Consider the following 17,453-nt stretch of genomic DNA (forward strand, 5'->3'; position numbering starts at 1 on the left):
CCTCTGTGAGTAGAGATTATCTGAATGTGACTGGATTCAACTGAGGTTTTAAAAATTATTTATTGACATTCATGTACTTGTTTTGTTCAAATGTATGTCTGTGTGTCTGGTGCCCAAGGGAGTCTGAAGAGATCAGATCCCCTAGAACAGGAGTCACAGATGGTTGTGAGCCTCCACATAGGTGCTGGGTATCAAACAGGTCCTCTGGAAGAGCATCCCGTGCTGTGCTCTTAACCACTGAATCATCTCTCCAGCCCCACCTCCAATGGAGCTTTTGACAAAAACATTATTTACCATTCTAAATGTTCTAATTAACCCCCTTGCCCCCAATGCTGTGAAACATTCACTACTTAAATTTAGACACCAGCAATGAACATTTACGTACGTAAATTTGGGCCTCAAGATTTATTAGTGCTTTTTAAAATTCCACAATGGCCCTGTACTATTTGTAGTACGGCAGCCGATGGTGATGGGTAGTATCAGACGGCAGAGGTAAAAATGGCAGTGCTTTCAATCTGTCCCTGTAGGCATTGTTCAATAATTTGTGTCACCTTTCATTTTTGGCTCGTTCTCTGAGAACTTCCTGTTTATGTGTCAGCTTCCCCTGCCAGGACTGTGAGGTACTATACATGTTTGTCTCTCCAGGGCTGGGAGAGAACATACCACGCTTGGCATGTATGTTTGCTTATTGTGTATGAGCTAGAAACCCATCTAGAGGTATTTGAAGACGGGCGAGACATGTAAGTATCACATTTATCTGACTTAAATTTGAAGGATTTATTTACCTTTTTCAACATTTGATAGTAGCTCTACTTTGCGGGTATGTATCAAGAAATTTGATGGCAAATAAGGTATAGCGAAGGCAGGTTCATTGACTGCCCTGGACTCCTGAAGTCACTTGTCTGTGCTGTTTACCGAGCTAAAGATTACTAATTATTGTTAGTATTTTTGTCAGCCTCAACTAAAATAGTTGGGATTGAATAGACGTCTTGCAGAATTTAAGATCATTTTAACACCTTTTACAAAAAGTGTGTATGTGTTTGGGGGTGGGGGTGGGGGCTGTTGCTAGCCAGGGAAGGAGAAACTGAACAAGGATGGAAAAACAACAGGTAGCTTGTAGGTCTTTTTGGCCCAGAGGGGCTTTTTCAGTCATTCACACTTCCTGGTGACAAGATGAAAAGGGCAGTTCAGTTTTTCATAAATGATTTGCATTTTAATCACATCCCTTTTCTCCCCTCGCAAGCAATAAAGGCTTTAAACGCAGCAACAGGGCCTGGTATAATCTGCAACCACACACGGTTGCTTTAGTGGGCTAAACAGAACGTATTTCTCGAGGATAAAATGTGTTGAACGGTGTAAACACCTCTGGACCATCCTCGGCAAATACCCAGCCCAGAGCCACGCACCGGCAGGGACGGAAAGTGCAAATCCAAGGCGGCTTTCTGTCGTGAAGAGCAGATGCAACTGGCTTCTCGGTCTGTTGGTGGAAAAACCTTCAAGTGGCAAAACACATCCCTCCGAACTTAAAATAGCAAGCTCCATTCACGCGGCAACCAATAATATTTCTAGTTTACCCTTAAATGTTTTCATGCCGTAACTGCCGCAAACTGCCAAATACAATTTTATCGCGAGAAGGGAGGCTTTAAAAATAGGACGGGGTTATCGCCGAGCGTCAGAGGGTTTTAAATTCACCTCCCGCCACGTAACTTAGACACGCTACCTGTTAAAAAGGAAAAGAAGGAAAGAAACCCACTGAGGACGTGAGAAAACATTTCCTTGGGTCACTTCGCCTCACCTGCCATCTCCTTAACCAGCTAGAACGCCCTGGGCTCAGCAGTGGGCCTGCGTGGGGCGAGCGTGGGGGGGGGGAATCAGTGCCGAGTCCACGCAGGTCCCCGCGTGTCTTCTCGCATGCCCGTCAGCACCGAGGTCCTGATAATCCTACAAGTCTCCTCAGCTCAATCTAATCAGGGAGAATTATTTTTTTCTTTTTTCCAAAACACCACCGGCGGGGGCGAGGAAGGAAGCCAGCCAGCGGCTCGGCCGCCCCGCGCGCACGCGCACCTCCCGCAGCGCGGCACCGGAGCCCCGCCCCTTCCCGCCGTCACCCCACCCCTCGGCGCTGGGGAGTGACTGACTCCCGCCAGCCCCTCCACGTCAATCAACCTCCTCCTCCTCGCACTCTCTGCACCTTGTTATTAATCTCCAAAGCGGTAGCGCCCGGACTCCTCTCCCCCGGCCCTCGGGGGTGTGCGCGTGTGTGAATTAGAGCGAAGGCACCGAACGCTCGCGTCTCTCTCTCTCTTCTCTCTCTTTCTCTCTCTCGGCTCGGCCCGGCCTCGGCAAGCAAACCCGGCTCGGCGGCAGCAATCCCCGCAGCGGCGGCCGCCTCAGCCCAAGAGAAGGCCAAGGCCAAGGCCGGGCTCCGCGAGGCTCTCGCAGCAGCGGCTCGCCGCGTCTCCGGCGCCTGGCGGGGCCCTCTCCTGCGCGGCGCGGCCGGGCCCGCGTCTCCCCTCACCCCGTCCCCGTCCCGATCCGTCTAGTCTCCGCTCCCCTCGGCCTCCCTCCGCCGCCTCGGTGGTTCCTCAGGCGGCCCGGCCCGGCCCGCCCGCCCCGCGTCCCCTCCGGCCGGTGCCTCTCCCCCCGGCGGGCTGCCTGCATGTCTTTACTGCCCTCAGCCCCGCCGCCACCGCCGCCGCCGCCTCCCCCGCCGCCGCAGCCCCAGCAGTCGCCCCGCCGCCGCCGTCGCCGTCGCCGCCCGGACCCTGGCGCGCTGAATGCAGGTGAGGAGAGGGGCTCGGGCCTGGGCCGCCGGCTCCGCGCGCTCGCCTTCCGGGGCCCGGCCTCCCGCCGCCGCGGGCCCTTGGGGCGAGCGGGCGGGCGTGGGTGTTTGTGTTTGCGTCTGAGGTGTGGAGGGGAGCATCTGTGGGGGCCTGGTGCGCGCGCGCGTGTTTGTGTGTGCGCGTGTGTGTGGTGTTTCCCCTGCCGCGGGGAAATGGCTGCTGTTGCTCGTCCTGGGCCCGCGGCGGAGAATGAGGTAGAGTGTTTTCCGCGCTCCGGAGTAGGACCGGGAGTGGAGCGAGGGGAAGTGAGGTGGGCGAGGGACGTACGTGTGTGGGTGTGTGAGTTGGGACTTTGGCGGGCGGGAGGCGGCCCCGCGGCGAGTGGGTGTGCGTGTGTGCGCGCGTGTGTGTGCGTGTGTGTGAGTGTGGTGGCGGGCGGCGGGAGCCGGCCCGCGTCGCCTCAGGGGGCGCGGGTTCCCGGCCGTGTGCGTGTGGGGAGGGGGCCGGCGGGCGTCGGGGGACCCCTGAGCGGCGTGGTCCTCCCGCTTCGAGGCCCGGAGCTCGGGAGCCTCGCAGGTGAGAAGCGCTCGGCGGGGCCCCGCGGCGGACGCGGGAGGGAGCGCGGCCCCCGCGGCGGGCGGCGGGGGCTCGGGCCGCGCTGCCCGAGGCTGGGGCCGCGGCAGGAAGCGCGCCGGCCTGCAGCGCGGCCTAACCGTCTTCGCGCCCGCCGGCCTCCCGCCCGCCCGCCGGCCGGCCTCCCCAGACGCTCCCGGGACGCCGTGCTCGCGCGGGCCCTGGGCGCTGCCCCGGGCCTGGCCAGGTGAGGGTCGGGGGCGGGACACGCGGGTGGCGGTCGCCTGGGCCGCCCCCACGGCTCCCGAGGGGAGACGGAGGCAGATTGGGGCATTCGAACTGCAGGCCTTTCCCCGGCTGGCGGGGGGGGGGGACCCCGAGGGAAAGTGAATCCAAACAGTCCATCTCGGAAGACGGGCTCCACGGAGCCCCCCTCTCCGCCCTTCCCCGAAGGCTGCGTGCGGGGCGAGCCCGAGTAAAGACGTCTTTGTTGTTGTTGGAGATTACTTTAGCGTTGGCCAGATTTGTTGTTTTTTTTCCCCTAACGCGAAGGGAGAGAATCACCCAGGAAAGGCGGGGGCAGGAAGGGGAACTGGCCTTCGTGGCCTGTGCTGCTGGTGGGGTCGGATCGATCTGGGGAATTTGAAATTGCTCCTGCCCTGCCTCCTGGAGGGAAAGGCGTGGACACATGGAGCTGAGGAGGTCGCCAAAGAAGAGGAAGTTCCCCGAGCTGTCACCTTCGCCGGGCCAGCTTATTTAGCTTAGGCTGTTTAGGGGGATTGTGCTCAGGAGTTTAGCTGAGCCGCGCGTACACAGGGGCAGCCCAGCCCAGCGCCCTGAGATGCTACCTCATCCGCTCGGGGTCTCAGTTGCCCGTCAGCATAGCCCTCCTGGACAACCAAACATGCTTTCCTCAAGTCTCCCCGACCTAGACCAAGCGGCTTCCCGGGGTGCTCCTGGAAAGCTATTTTAGAAGGACCAAGTCAGAAAACGGACCTAAAGGTAAACCTGCTGATAGACGGAGTGCTTCGCAGAACTATTTATAAACGGTCTCTGATTGCCTTGCCCATTTACCTCACTGTCTTTACAGGGGTGCTTAGCCCACACAGTTAGACCTTGCCTGTGGGTGGAGTCCCAGGACAGATTGGATGCTTTTAGGCTGTGGTCAGTGTGATGGCCAGAGACTGCTCTTTCTGAACCTGGTCTCACAAAGAAACAGTATGTTGTTCGCTGGGAAGCTGGGGGTGGGGGAGAGGAGGAGTTAAAGCTGTTTTCTATTACCAGCACTTGAAGAACAGCCTGATGTGTGCAGTTCAATGGAAAAGCTCTTTAACTTTTACAGACCTATTAGAACCATGGCCATGAAATTCATATTTGTTCTTGTATTCTCTTTCTCATTAGAATATCTAGAGTTTTTTTTTTGTTGTTGTTTGTTTGTTTTTAATCTTTTCAGTAAGGTTGTAAGACTACGATGAGAAAACATGCGTGGCACGTAGAGGATGCTTTATTTTAGTACTGCCTGCAACAACTCTGATTATAAGTGTTGAAACGCATTTTTAAGTGCAAATACTCATTAATTACCTAGAACGATTGCTTTACTGACTTAGGGACCAAGAAAATACAGCTGGGGATGTGGCTTTGTTTACAACTCACCTTGCGTGTGTGAAGCCCTGGGTTTGGTTTCCAACACTGAAGGGCAAAAGAAGTATTTTTTTTTTTTTTTTAGGCCTTCAAGATATAGAAAGTGTTTGTGAGCATATGAGATGTACTTTTTCTAGAAATAAAGTTTTCATTGGAGCTTTACATGTGAGTTTATAGTAAATAGCTGTATTTGATGTGCTTACTATTTTTGAATAGTCCCTTAGTTTAATTACTTAAGAATTTTTGTAACATATCCCCAGGGGGAGGATTCTAAGTTCTGTACATGTCTGAATGCAATCAAATGTTAAAATGGATCAGAGAACTAGAATTGTGTCATAAAAGTGTTCTTCCAGTTCATGTTATTGATTCTGGTAAATAAAACCTTTAGGAGTCCTTTTCTGAGTGTCAGCAAAGCTTTTCTACCTTCTTATGATAATTTGCTATTTCACATTATTTTGTATAGAGTGATAAATGTGTTAGTCATTGAATTTTAAGTTTTTTTAAGTTTAATTTTGATTTCTGTTTTTGGAAAACCGTAATAGTGAGGAATATAAAGTAAAACCAGGAAAGATTAAAAGAATCACAAGTTTTAAAATTGCTTGCTTTTTAAAAAGTTTTTTTGAGGGGCTTGCCCTGTGATGTAAGCTTACCTCAGACTTATCCTCCTCCTGCCTCAGCCTCCTTATGCAGTTATAGGGAGTTGCCATTTTACTTGGTTCTAATTTAAGGTGCCCCCCTTTCCTTTTTGGGATGGGGGTGAAGACAGAGCAGTGAGAATGTGGGAATAATTTCATTGAGAGTTAAGTTCATGTCTCTTGAAAAATACTAATTTTGAGGTTAGAGAGGCAGCTGAGCGACATAGTGCTACAGCAGAGGGCCAGAGTTGTACTCTCAGCACCCATGTTGGGCAGCTGATAACTGATGCCAGCTCTATGGGATTTGACACTCTTCTGGCTTCCACATAATTATTTATAGACACACACACTTATAATTAAAAATAAAAAATGGTTCTTAGAAACATCAGTGCCTCTAGTTAGATTTTATCTTTGTTTTTAACAATAATCTTAATATATTTTCTAAATTTTGTACATATACAGTGAGGTTTTCTAAAATTTCAAAGTATTCAGTGAAAGTTTTTATATATATAACCAGTGAAAATTATATATATGTGAATATATTATTATATATAATATACATGTTCATAGGGTTAGCTTTATTAGTAGGCAAAATATACTTTGATTTACATAAAACTTTAACATACAAGGTGTTAAGTATCACTGTTGTATTTTCAAAGAAATTTGTTTTGATTTCCCTTTTATCACTGCAGCCCTTTAACCCTTTGTTTTACTCCTGTACCCCTGTCTGATTTCATGTCACGTATGTTCTTTCATGCTTCGTCTCCCTCCTCAAAGTCTCTTTACTCTTTCTTGGAGTCCATTCTAGTATAAGTGGGAATATAAATATCCAACTTTATTCCCACTTATATACATATGTATGCACAAGCTAGACTCTGCATATGAAGAGAGAATGTTGGTTTTGTCTTTGTGGATTTGTATCAGTTGGCTTAATATGTTTTCCAGGCCACCCATTTTCTTGAAAATTATTCTTTACAGCTGACCAGAATTTTATTGTGTCTGTATACCACATTTTCATTATGGGTATCTAGGCTGATTGCATTTCCTTGCTATCATGAATATAGCATCAATAAATATGAATGTGAATGTTTATTACTCTCAGGATATAGAGTGTTTTTAGTATACATATATAGGAGTGATAATAGCTGGATCATATGGCTGCCCTGTTTTTAATTTTTTTGAGGTAATTTCTATACTGGCTGTACTAGTTTACACTCCCACCGGCAGTGAGTAGGGATTCCTCTGTCCTCACATCCTCTTCAGTCTGCTTTGATTATAGGTACATGCCTATAATCCCACCCCTTGTGAGGCAGAGGCAGAACCCTGTAGTTCAGTTCAGGCTGACAAACCAAACCACCCCTCCCCCAAAACAAAAAAGGAAGCCCCCACTCCAGACAAACAGAAGAGCCAAGTATGTGGATAGTTTATTTTTAACTGGAAATATTCATCCTTTTTGTTTAAACTAAAGAAATTACAACAAAATCAAGGTGGAATATTACTAGATTTTGAAAGGTGGTCTAAAGGAATTTTAAACAACCTTTCCAGAATATTCACTATAAACACCTTTAATTAAGAGGGATTAAAATATTTAGAAATTTCTGTCTTTACTGCTAAATGCCGATTATGGCAATAACTTTACAATAAATTTTAGGGCTTTAACATGCAGAAGTTTGAATGTACTGGTTAGCATGGTTGTTGTCTTGTGGTAACTACTTTAGTGCACCTTATGTTTTGTGACTCCTCCATTCCTAGGATCTCAGATTCTGTTCATTGCTCACAGACTATTTCTTAAGAACTGAAAGGGACCTTTCCCCAAATTTCATTGGCAAGAATTTGTTATAGAGCATTATTTAAATACAGTGAATGTGAAAAATAACCCTGGATGGAAGTAAGTTTATTCTTGCTACAGAGGGCTTCAGGGTATTAGTTTAGATGATAGTATATATGTAGTGATATTTTGTTTCTGATCTAACAAATAAAGCTTGCCTGAAAATCAGAGTGTAGAGCTAAGCCACTAGTTAGCCAAAGAGTCCAGGCATTGGTGGCACACACTTTTAATTCCAGCACTCCGGAGACAGAGGCAGACGGAGCTCTGTGCGTTCAAGTCCACCCTGGGCTACAAGAGATGGAATCCGAGAAACAGCTCACACAAAGATGATCCCAGCACTTGGGATCACATGCCTTTAATCCCAGCACTAGGGAGGTGGAGTGATAGGGCTGGGCAGAGAGAGGACTATATAAGGTGGGAGAAGACAGGAGCTCACATGCAGTCTGAGGACTCAGGGATAGGATCACCCTTTCTTTCTGAGGCTCTGGTAGAGGTAAAAGGTCTCTCTAGTGGCTGACTGCTCTGCTTCTCTGATCTCCCAGCTTTCACTCCCTGATATCTGACTCTGCTCTGGGTTTTTTATTAAGACTGAGTAGAATACGTGCAACATGCATACTTGTAAACTTATATCTAAAAGTTGAATTATAATACTTAGGAAATCCTTTCCATCTTCAAAGTAAAATTTTGAGGGGAAAAGGGTAGGAAAGGAGAGGAAAGGGAATGAGGAGCCACAAGGAGACAGGGACACAACTCTGATGGGAAAGGCTTGAGTGGCAAATGGACTTTACCAACTGTTTAAAGGTTTGCAATTTTATGAGAACTTGCAAATTTAGTTGCATTTGGTAGGCATGTCTTTTACTGTGAAATAATTGGTAGTTATTGTGGTTTACTGGGTTCTGGCTGTTTGATTTGTTTCCTATATTTTGAAATCAATTGGAACTGTGAGCCAGAATTCTGAATTTCAGTTTCTGGGGTTTAATTTCACAGAGAACTTTTTTTCCTTTCTAAATTTCTTTTACTATTTTTTTTTTATTTCAAAGAAATGTCATTTAGGTGAACCATGCCATATTCTGTTTCCTTTTGCTATTTAATAATTTTAAAGTTGTTAAAATAATATATATGAGTCTTAATCCAGAAATAACAACAAAGACATCAAAGTAAACAACCAAAATATAATTATTAATCCATGTTCTATGCTTCACAATGAAAATACTACATCTTTGCTTTACTAACTGCACTAACACTGGACTTCTAGTACATGAAATAGATTTTATCTCTGGGTGACTTCAATTTTAATTGAGTCATAGTGTATTCTTTCATTGCCCAGGAATCTTACAGTGTGAAACCCTGACTCATTTGCTTACTTCTTCCCCAAGAACTTGACTGTGTATCTCTTAGTATTCCTTTACCTTGGCTATGGATCTCATTCATTTCGCCTTTCCCCATTCCTCCCCTCCTCACTCCTTTCCTCTCTTTTATTCCTTCCTTTCGTTCTCTTCCTGCCAACTCTTCTCCCTCACTCTCTGTCTTACTCCCCTCTGAGGAGGAGTTTTGAGTGGTTTAGTTAATTTCTTTATGGTAAATATTTCTAATGTTTTGCATCTTGAAAACTGGAGCCTATTAGTTGCTAACCAAACCTTTAATCCAGTCTGCAGAGAACATTCTAGATTCACACCATAAGAATAACATAAGAGTAACGTAACAGTGTAAAATTGTTCCAGGTTTGAAAACTCTGAATCAGGACAAGTATTATTTAGCTGGTGTGACATTTAATTGGGAACTTGCTTATATTTATCAAGGATGAGCCTTTGACTCTCATGGCAGAGAGCATATCAGGCAAGCAGGTATGGCACCCTGGCAGTAGCCAAGCAGCAAGTTGGAGAGAGAACACTAACTGGGAATGGTGTGAGACCTCAAAGCCCACCTTCCAGTGACACACCTCTTCCAACAAGGCCACACCTCCTAGTCCTTCCCAGTCCACCAACTAGGAAACATTCACATACATTCATACAACCATACTGGGCTTGGGGACACCTGAAATCTCAGCAGTTGGAGGATTATGGCAGGAGAGTAGTAAGTTCAAGACAAGGTTCTGCTATATAACAAGACTGTTTATAAAGGAAATAATTTTAAAAGGAACCACAAACCCATACCTAACCAATCAGTATGTATTTATTAATTTTTAAAATGACTATGAGCTACTGAATTTAGGGGTCTAGGAAATGAAGACATTTAAAGCACAATGTTTTGTGTGTAATTAGAATATGTAATGTTGAAGTTGAACCTAGGGTGCTAAGCATGCTATCTTTGTGTCCTATCACTCACTGAGTTAAAATAGTCAGCCTGCTTTTCTTTCCCTCCCTCCCTTTTGGATCAAGTCTTTACTGTGGGATGGAACTAATACTTTTTAGATTACTAAATACAAAGAACTAAGAAAATTCACTCCCACAGACTCTGCACATGTAATCTAAACTAATCTTTCTGAAAATACTGTGACATAGACAGTATGATTCTTAAGAATTTGAGCCATGAACCTTCCATGTTGTAGCTACCAGAAATTCATTTAATTTCTCTATGTTTCAGTTTCTTCATCGGTAATAAGAAGATAGTAATAGCACTTATCTCAGGGTTAAATACTGATTAAATGATCTAATTCTCATAAAGTGTTTAGAATGATATCTAACAGATCTGATACCTTCAATATATGCTAGCTATCGCAGCTTCTTATTTTTTTTTTTGCAGTTTTTTTTATTAATTTATTTAATTATTAAAGATTTCTGCCTCTTCCCCGCCACCACCTCCCATTCCCTCCCCCTCCCCCAATCAAGTCTTCCTTCCTCCTCAGCCCAAAGAGCAAGCAGGTTTCTCTGCCCTGTGGGAGGTCCAAGGACCACCCACCTCCATCCAGGTCTATTAAGGTGAGCATCCAAACTACCTGGGCTCCCACAATCGCAGCTTCTTATTAGTAAACATACAAGTTACTTAACATTCCTGTTTACATTGGGTCATGTTTGACTCCAGAGTGCCTATTATTCCATGCATAGGGAATTTAAGTCTGGTTATAGCAAACAAGTGAGTATGCTAACTGACGGTAACATTTAGTGCTGTTACGGACAGTACATAATGTGTTAACTTACAGGGGTGAGTAAGCAGAGGTAGAAGTCCTTTTTTCCCCCTTTTAGATGAAATGAAAGGAAAACAAGGAAATAGGTTACAGCAACATCCTTATCATTTTCTTACATTCTTTTTGTTCCTTTATATTTGTTATCATCAGTGTTTTTTTTTTTTTTTTTTTTTTTTTGAGACAGGGTTTCTCTGTGGCTTTGGAGCCTGTCCTGGAACTAGCTCTTGTAGACCAGGCTGGTCTGGAACACACAGAGATCCACCTGCCTCTGCCTCCCACGTGCTGGGATTAAAGGTGTGCACCACCATCGCCCGGCCATCAGACAGATTTTTGTAAATTTTATTGCATCTTCTACTTCATACTTAAAATGTTTCAGTTATAATAATAGTTACTATTTTAATATTTTCTGGTTATACGTTGTGTGCTAGATTGAGTCAGACTTTCAGTAAAGATGTAAATATTTTGATTTTGAGGGTCACATAAGATCTTTATTACATATTCTGTTATTATTATTTTTGTAATTTAAGTTCTTTCACCTGAGGCAGGATTTCACTTTACAGCCCAGGCTATTCTATAACTCAAGACACTCCTCTTGTCTCAATCTATCTAGTATTAGAATTGCAGATGTGAGCCATCATATTCAGCTAAATTTTTTTTTAGTTATTACTTAAAGATATGCAAATTTACCTGGATGGTGGTGGTGGTGCAGGCCTTTATCCTCAGCACTTAAGAAGCAGAGGCCGGTGAATCTCTGAGTTTGAGGGCAGTTGAACCTATAGAGGTAGTTTCAGGACAGCCAGGGATACCCAGAGAAACCCTGTCTCAAAAAAACAAAAAGCAAAAAATAAATAAAAATTAGTAACTACTATCAAGTCAGGGTGTGAGCATTTACTGTCTCTATGTTAGATTTAAATTAAATATCATTTTTCTTTATAGTATTGGTGAGATTGATATTATTAATTCCTACTGTATATTTTAATGAGAATGCTGAAATTTAACGGATTTCATGATGGTCTACATACTAAGTGGAGGATTGACAATTAGGTTGTTGAAATTCCTAGCCTGTGTTTTCCAGGATGTTTTTCTGTTTCCTAGTCTCCTAGAATACAGTGCACATTTCATACCATTATAAGGAAGGCCCAACAAGATCTTTTCTTTGAGTACCTCTCCAGTTTTATTATTTATTCCTCTTTCTTCTCAGATATTCCCTAGCTTAGCATAGGGAGTGACTTACAGTCTGCTCTGTGCTTGAAATGTTCCTGCAGTACCTTATACTTTATGACCCCACTGACTGCTTCAATAATTCACCTCAGGTGCTGCTTAATCTGGGAAACCTTATCTGACACTTCCAGACTTTGCTTTATGACTTTCCTTGTGTGCCTTTAGCATTCTGCCTGTTCCTCTTTGATAAAATTTGCCACAGGGTCTTAAAATTACTTGGTTTATGTCTTGGCTTTGCTTCTAGACTATGTCATTTTGAAACATAAAGATGATGTATACTTCATCTTTGTGACTCAAGTGTTTGAAACATAATAAGAAATATGTAATGCTTTGTATATAGTAAGAACTTAGGAAATGTGTATTAAATACATAAGTGTCTTTGTAATCAGTGGAAATTACATCAACAAATATATATATTTGCAGATGTTAAGTTTTTGGAAAGTCAATTTAACTTCTGGTTAACCTGAATAATAGGAACATGAAGTTAATGGGGCAGATTAAAGCATGATTTTAAGTGGGATCTGTTTCTACATAAGGGATGTTAGTTTTGTCTTTGGTCATTGACACAGATTTTAATTTTAGAGCAGCAGGTATTTTTAAAATACTTACATTGAGGTTTTTTTTTTTAACTAATATTTAATTTGAAAGTTATAATATGGCTTTATTTTAGAAGCATTCATTAGTTAACCACACACTTATTTTTACTGGTAGATACTGTATAGCTCCAAAATCTCTTACTTATACTATTAAAGACTTTGGGAACCATTGGATGATTTGAGCATGTTGATAAAAGTTTAAAGTTTACTCATTCTTTTTCAAACTGTGCTAGGGATGGAAGCTGGGTCTTACACACAGGTGAGCACCTGATTACTGGGATTTATGTTTAAGAATATTAACCTGAACATTTGAAGAAGGCCTAGCTTGAGTTGAGCAACCTGAGTACCAGTCCAGCCTGAAAGGTATAGCTTTCATCCTTCAACGAAGAAGCTTATTTTTGCATCACATGGAGGCCACTACAAAAAAAAAAAAAAAAAAAAAAAACACAGCTGATCAGAATGCAAAAAATAAGTGACTGTGAAGTGCTCAACCCCATTGGGCAGATCTGCAATGAAACCCCTATGAAGAGGGGTCAGGAAGATTATAAGAGCCAGAAAACCAGATTGCCTGCTGCAAAGACAGGGCAGGGAAGCAGAACCATGAAATCTCAACAATATGGTTGCCTTAACAAGACCTGCATAATGACAACACCATTCGACATGCCAGTATAAATGGATTAATCTCACAAGATCCACTTCTGCATGAGGAGCTTTAGGGTACTCTGTGGCTCTGAGAGAGGGAGAAGGAGCTTTATCCAGTGACAAGTCCTCTGATAGCCAGTTTCGATATTCAGCCCCAAACACATGTTGATTAATCAAGTAACACAAAATGATGGATACACATATATGTGTGTGTGTGTGTGTATGGAGTGGAGAAAAAGTAGAAATGATGTAAGTACACTGCTCATGGATGAAATTTTCAGGAAATGAAAATTTTAGAAGATTAATCTGGTAGACAAGAGGTATCAGTTGGAATGAGAATAAGTTTCTTTTAAGATTTAGAATTAAAATATAATCAATAAATAGGTTTAAAGTGATGTAGATATAATCAAAACATTGAATGAAATTCTCAAGGAACTAATAAAATAGATTTATGTTGGGATGAAAAAAGAAAGCTTTCAAGGCACATTGGTTATTTTATATGAAGGAGATAACTCCGAGTAAGTGAGAATATGCCGAAAAGTCGTTTCCGGGAAGGGAATAATGAATTTTGTGTTAGTGGTGGCACAAGTTTTACTCTTAACATTTGAGACGCAGGACATCTAGATCTCTAAGTTTGAACCCAGTCTTACCAGTATACTGAGTTCCACTCAGACCAGCTAGGGCTATATAATGACATTCTGTCTTAAAAAAAAAAAAAGTTAGAGAAATAGATTGCTGCAATCTCTACTGGAGTGGTTTTCGTAATTTAGGCCCTTCTTAATTTTTGACTGAGTGTCTTCAGTATTGACTTCCTGACCTGTAAACTTCGTAGGTTAACTTTTGCTAGGTTCTGAGAACACCATTGATAGCCTGGAGAAGGCTGTGTTCTTTTGCATAGTAATTGAAGGTAAATGAAAGGAAATAAATTGGATTGAAAAGGAACCTGTTGTGCTGAGTGTTTATCTTATTTGGTGTAGAGTGCAAATTAGCATCACTTACTCTTGGTTCTGTTACCACCATGTATAGTTGGCTGTAATGGCCCTCACTTGTAATCCAGCACTTTGGAGATGGAGGCAAGAGGATCAGAAGTTCAAGGTTCCTTGGCCACTTAGGGGAGTTCAGAGATATTGTGTGATACATGACACCTTGTCTCAAAAAAAAAAAAAAAAAGAAAAAAGAAAAAATTAGCTCTTCCCCTAAAAATTTGTAACCAAACAAAACTCTTAATTGAAATACCAAAATTAATAAAAACAAATGTGATATGAAAGTATTTGTACTTTCCTATATTATTACATTATATATAAAGCAGTGAAAATATTCTGAGATTTTTGTAACAGCTATATTGTGACATGAATATTAAGTTCTGTTTTTGACAAAGGTCATAGTTACCACTATCACTACTGTGTAGGTTGTCTAGGTCTCTGAAATCTGTGATACAGTTTCTTTCTGTATACAGATTCACAGATTCCCTGATAATTCATGGACCCCAGGTTAACAGTATATGCTTATTGTCTCCTGGATTTTTCTCAACTTTGTGTATTTTTTTGTGTTAGTTATTTACTTTTCTTTACAGATGGTAATAATTTTGTTGCTTTTTGTCTTTTTGAAACTAATATATGCTCCTTTAAAAAGAAAAACTTGAAATGATACTAAAGGGGATCATTTCCTGATAATTTTTTCTCATAGTAATTAAGACTGTTAGTATAGTATATGGAACTGTTATCTGAGCAGTAGGCTTATATAGCCACAGATATTTTACATACAAATAAAAGTAAAATCATATTGTATAAGTTTTTTTATTAAAACATATCACATTAATTTTTTATCCACAGGTGTATTTTATGCTTTCAAATTTTTATAATACCACTAAAATTTCATGTGCCACATTACAAAATGCTAAATTTCCTGTTTTAAAGTATATCTCAGGGGCTGGAGAGATGGCTCAGTGGTTAAGAGCATTGCCTGCTCTTCCAAAGGTCATGAGTTCAATTCCCAGCAACCACATGGTGGCTCACAACCATCTGTAATGGGGTTTGGTGCCCTCTTCTGGCCTGCAAACACAGACAGACAGAATACTGTATACATAATAAATAAATAAATATTTAAAAAAAATAAAGTATATCTCAATGATTTTAGTATAGCCATATTATTATAAATACATTACATGCATAGTATATCAATCACAAAAGAAGCCTAATATTGAATAGCATGTCTAATTCCCCTTTCTGCTTGCAGCTATGAGCTACTTTCTGGTTGTTTTGTTGTTTTGGGAAAAAAAAGTTCTGTTTTGAGACAGATTTTCATCTTGTGTCTCTGGCTGACTTCGAACTCACAGATAACTGTCAGCACCTGCCTCCTGAGTGCTGGGATTCATACTTGGTTTTATGGATTGACTGTTTTAGGCATTTAGTGAAAGTGGAAGCATAGACTTGACCTTTTATGTCAGGCTTCTTTCATTTAGCATAATGAATGCTTCAAGAATAAGCCTTTTGGTAACATGTAATAGTACTTTTTTTTGAGACAGAGTCTCCTGTGTCACAAGCTAGCTTCCAAGATGCCATGGATATTGTGTAGGATGTAACCAAGGATGATCTCGAACTCTGTGTCCTTCTGCCTCTACTTTCCAAGTGTTGCCAGTACAGACATGTGTATCACTATATCAAGTTTATGCAGTGCTGGGGATCAAATTCAGGGCCATGTATACATTAGGCAATCTTTGTACAACTGATCTACTTGCCTGGTCCTCATGTTTATGGCTAAATAAAATGCCTTTGTTTGCATGTGGATATTTTTGGCTATTCTGAATAGTTTTGCTGTAATATTAGTGCATACATATTTGTTGGGGCATACGTTTTAATTTTTTTTTGAGTATATTATTCCTAAGAATGGAATTTCTGGGTCATATGGTAATTCTCTGTATGAGTTTGTGAGTAATGAACATGTTTTATATTTCTTTAAGTCATGATTTTTAGTGGTTCCACTTTATTGATACTTCATTAATTTATTCAATCTCCTGATAGTTGATAATTGAGTTGATTTTTTTTTTTTGGTGGTTATCAAAGTGAAAATGTATATGATGTCTTTGAATGCTTTTGTGTATGTATTGTTTGCTTGTGTATGGGGTTGCTCACTTGATGTTTGTGGAGGCCAGAGTGTTGGGATGTCTTCCTTGGGTCCCTTCTAGATCCAACATAGGTGCTGGGATCCTGAACTCAGACCCCCATGCTTTCTTAGCAAGCACTCTATTCCATCACCTCCACAGCTCCCATATGCTTTTTTAAAGGATAAATTTCTACAGGTGGATTTGCAGAATCGAAACTATATAATTTTGATAAACCTTGCAATATTACTCTTTAGATATATATAAAATTTTACTACCATGGGGGTTGGGAACTGAAAACACAAAGCTCTGTGGTAGAGTGCTTGGTTTAGCATTCCTGAGGTCTTGAGTTCTGTTCACAGCACTGAAAAAAAAATCACCAGTTTTATAAAAAATGCTTGCTTCTCTAAGCTCTTTTTTCCCCCTTCTCATTTTAATTGTTTGGATAGAATGTGATACACATTTTTCCCCCAACTCCCCGTCCCTCCTCCCCTCTCTCATTCCACCCTCCCCTGTCTCCAAACTCCTATTCATGTTAATCATTGCCATTCTGAGAACAGTCATATATATATTATATATTTTAAAATACTAAGTTTTTTTTTTTTTTTTTTTTTGGTCTACATTTTTGGATGCTTCTGTAATGCTTTATGACTTGCCTGGTCATGACCCCAAATATTTCTGTTGGAATATATACAGTTTTTCTTACCGAGGGGTTATATTAAAAACAGCAAAAAAGAATCCATGGTACTGCCACTTATAAATATATATGTTTAAGACAAGGTTTTACCTACTGTATAGGCCTGCCTGGACTGAAACTCTTTCTGTGGACCAGACTGGGCTTGAACTCAGAGGTCTATCTGCTTCTGCCTCCTGAGTAATAAAATTAAAAGTGTGTGTCCCCAAGCCTGGCTCATCTGTAATAATTATAATGACTTTTGCCTTGTTGAAAAGTTCTCTGTACACTAAGACTGTAACTTGCTTTTTCTGCTTGTTTTTCTAGGAATGTACAGAACTGAACTTAGCTTAGGTTTTATAGTTAGACTTAATTTTTCTTTTATAGTGGTGGGTTTTTGTTTGTTAGTTTTGTTTTTTTTCCATGTTAAGGGTCAAGTAATAGGCTACATAAGTATTATTCCTGAGCTTATCTCCAGCACTTAATTGCTTCTTGGGCTTTTGGCCAAGATCAAGTGTAGCGTCTGTTCTTACCAGTTTGCTATCTGATGTATTATCTCTCCAGGAACAATATATTGTAACACGAGGGCCTGCTCGTTGGGGTTTCCGTCCTGCCCGGTACCCTACAGCTGGCAAGC

General features: G+C 41.9%; 1 protein-coding gene and 1 pseudogene across 4 annotated transcripts in view; both read left to right on the forward strand.

Annotated features, from left to right (window-relative positions):
* The first annotated feature begins 697 nt into the window (after window positions 1–697).
* Cnot6l (CCR4-NOT transcription complex subunit 6 like) overlaps window positions 698–17,453 on the forward strand; it is an 82,716-nt gene continuing 65,960 nt past the window's right edge. The window contains exon 1 of one of the 4 annotated variants that reach the window (XM_057771534.1): window positions 698–740. The gene's annotated coding sequence lies outside the window, so the exon portion shown is untranslated. Of the gene's footprint in view, window positions 741–2,224; window positions 2,784–3,318; window positions 3,360–3,577; window positions 3,604–17,453 lie in introns of those variants that run through there. The other 3 variants (XM_057771532.1, XM_057771530.1, XM_057771531.1) reach the window with 3 other exon arrangements.
* Window positions 17,301–17,442, forward strand: LOC130876663 (U2 spliceosomal RNA; annotated as a pseudogene).

This window comes from Chionomys nivalis, chromosome 6, assembly GCF_950005125.1.
Source record: "Chionomys nivalis chromosome 6, mChiNiv1.1, whole genome shotgun sequence".
NCBI classification, from domain to species: domain Eukaryota; kingdom Metazoa; phylum Chordata; class Mammalia; order Rodentia; family Cricetidae; genus Chionomys; species Chionomys nivalis.